Below are 3,099 nucleotides of genomic sequence, written 5' to 3'. Positions count from 1 at the left end.
GCCGACCATCCTGCATATGAGATCATCATCATCTTCTTTGCATTTTTCCATTTATGTGGGATCTGCCTTTTTGCAATGTTTCCTCCAATTCAATCGATCCATAGCGTCCTGAGAGCTGAGTTTGGTGAGCCGCATGTCATCTCTCACCCTACCCAGCCAGCGTATTTGAGGTCGCCCTCGAGGTCGGCGACCCTCCACGGTCAGTTGAAGGGCAGTCCTTGAAACTGAGGTTCAACTGCTACGCCAACTGCTATGCCAAGGGCGATACCATGTCGAATACACCGTTCTCGTCCGATCACCGCAGTTAAGCAACATTGGGCGTGGTCAGTACTTGGATGGGTCACTGCTTGGGAACACCACATGCCGTTGGCTCAATTCTCTTTGCCTGTCTGGTCAGGTTTCTTCCTGCCACAGTAATAGAGTAGTCTGTGCAGCTAGCGTCTCTACGTCGAGTGTTGGGCGGTGGAAAATAACCTAACACCCTGAAGGAGCCAACGGCTTTAGGCTGAGGAACTCCTTTCGGAGGGTGGTGATCCCTCAGTTGGAAGGAAGACCACTGAAAACCACCGTGCAGCGTCTGTACTCAATGTTAGGAGCGGCTGCAAAAGGCGTCTGTTCCCCACGTTGGGAGCGGCCTCAAGAAACCCTGGCAGTAGGTATAAAATGGCCTTGACGACAGGCAGAGCGACACGTCGGTTAAGGTAGGTTTCTCGTATCAACATGCATCCTGCATATGAGGTCATTGTGCAAAAAATTAATTTCACCGAAGGGAATCATAATTTTCTTTCATTGGTTGAAAATATTGTAAGCTCTTAAGCCTTCTCAAACGTGATATTACGAACGTTTCACCCCAGGGCTCATCAGTTGGTCTCCTACAATTTTCCAAGACGCTAGCGCCTAGTGCGCCGTTGAGGAATCACATTAGAGCAAAGAGCATGAATACTTAAATATTCGTAAGTGACGAAATTTCTAACATGGCTATAATTTGGGCTGGGGTTCCATTTGAAATGTGCGTGGCCAGTTTTGCTTGGGCGAAAAACCGATACCGTAATCATACAGTCAGTGTAGGTCGTATGGACGAACGAACGACGCGATTTTTTGGATGAAAATGTTTTTTTGGAAGGAGTTGATGTCGGAGGTATTACACCTATAAAGGGAGACTGTAAATGGCGAACAATTTGAACGGAAAATAACAGAAATTTTGAACATCGCGGAAGGAAGCGGAGGTGCACATGGCCATGAGGTTCACTCAGCCTACACAACAAAAGAGTACCAGGTTAATTCCTGGGGGCAAAGGCGGCAGCGCGTATAGCTAAGCACACTACCCCATCAAGTGCCGGGGTTACGGATAGTGGAAGCCTTTACAAGCCATTCTTCCAAGGGTCTTCATGGCCTGTATTATTTCGTCTTCTAAGCCTAAAAACATATCCATGATGTCATGCTTCCTGTGTAGCTGAGAAAATTGTAACATTTATTTGGTATGGCAACAGGATATACTGTTACGATAGTATAAATGTCTAAAACTTAGTACTATATTTAAATATTTTTCCCATATAGGAGTATCTTCTCATTGCTGGGATATTTAAATCCAGCAGCCAATGTAGTTGCTATCTTGGCACCACCCAGGGGTCACGTGTAGGGCAATTTAAAGCTATACCTACGGACGTGCACCAACGACTGGTAAGACCCCAACTAGAGTATGGTTCCAGTGTATGGGACCCTCACCAGGATTACTTGATTCAAGAAGTGAAAAAAACAAAGAAAAGCAGGTCGATTTGTTCTGGGTGGTTTCCGAAAAAAGAGTAGCGTTACAAAAATGTTGCAAAGTTGGGCTGGGAAGAATTGGGAGAAAGGTGACGAGCTGCTCGACTAAGTGGTATGTTCCGAGCTGTCAGTGGAGAGATGGTGTGGAATGACATCAGTAGAAGAATAAGTCGGAGTGGTGTCTTTAAAAGGAAAGATCACAATATGAAGATAAAGCTGGAATTCAAGCGGACAAATTGGGGCAAATATTTGTTCTTAGGAAGGGGCGTTAGGGATTGGAATAACTTACCAAAAGAGATGTTCAATAAATTTCCAATTTCTTTGCAATCATTTAAGAAAAGGCTAGGAAAACAACAGATAGGGAATCTGCCACCTGGGCGACTGACCTAAATGCAGATCACTAGTGATTGATGATTGATCCCAGCTCCTCCACAAGTTGACCAACATATTCCAGCCTACGTCTTCCCCTACAGTTTTTTTTCCTTTCACAGAGACCTCCGGGATGAAGGCTAAGTGGTATGTTCCGAGCTGTCAGTGGAGAGATGGTGTGGAATGACATCAGTAGAAGAATAAGTCTGAGTGGTGTTTTTAAAAGGAAAGATCACAATATGAAGATAAAGCTGGATAAAGCTCTTATGTCTGAGTATATGGCCAATCCATGTATTTCTTCTTTTATTCATATTAATTGACAAGCTTGGGGTTTCTTCAACTCTTTCCATTATTTCCTCATTAGTAACTCTATCTGTCCAAGGAATTTCCAGCATTCGAGAAGTGTATAATATCGTACCTAATAGTGCATTACAAGGAGTAAGGAGTAGTATATAAGTGTAGAGTGTATAAGAAACAATTCGGCAGAAGATTTCGTCGGTAGGTCTTCATTTACTTCACCCTTTTCTTCATCTTGGTGTGATTCAGTCAAATGTAGAGTTATTTCTCTTGCCCAGGGCCTCTCGGAGTGCATGCGCCGCTGCACTGCACGGCGCAAGGTGCAGGAGACGAATTCCCTAGGTTGAACAGAGTGCAAACCTCGACTCCTCTTTCCTTATACCTGTCTCACCCTTTCGGCCCGTCTCCGCCTTCTTCACCTTCCCCACTATTTCTCTCCTCACTGCGAAATATTTATGTGCAGTGAGCGGAGACAGTCTGTTGTATGGGACAATATTACCGGTGTTAAAAGACTCTTCTTTAAATTAAAATCAGAAATACGCAATTTAGTTTTCGTACGAGTCAAAACAGGAAAAAAGCTTTCATATGTGCACGTGGAACCAGACACAGAAATAAACTTAGCTGCTTCTCCATGCAGCTTAAGAATATCTTCTTTCGACAACTTCTAGT

The 3,099-nt window shown here is 44.2% G+C and overlaps 1 pseudogene; it reads left to right on the top strand.

Moving 5' to 3' along the window:
- The first annotated feature begins 254 nt into the window (after window positions 1–254).
- LOC136859369 (5S ribosomal RNA) lies at window positions 255–372 on the top strand (annotated as a pseudogene).
- The last annotated feature ends 2,727 nt before the right edge of the window (window positions 373–3,099 follow it).

This window comes from Anabrus simplex, chromosome 1, assembly GCF_040414725.1.
Source record: "Anabrus simplex isolate iqAnaSimp1 chromosome 1, ASM4041472v1, whole genome shotgun sequence".
NCBI classification, from domain to species: domain Eukaryota; kingdom Metazoa; phylum Arthropoda; class Insecta; order Orthoptera; family Tettigoniidae; genus Anabrus; species Anabrus simplex.
Note: the sequence above shows the minus strand (reverse complement) of the source record. Positions and strands in the feature narration are given on the sequence as shown.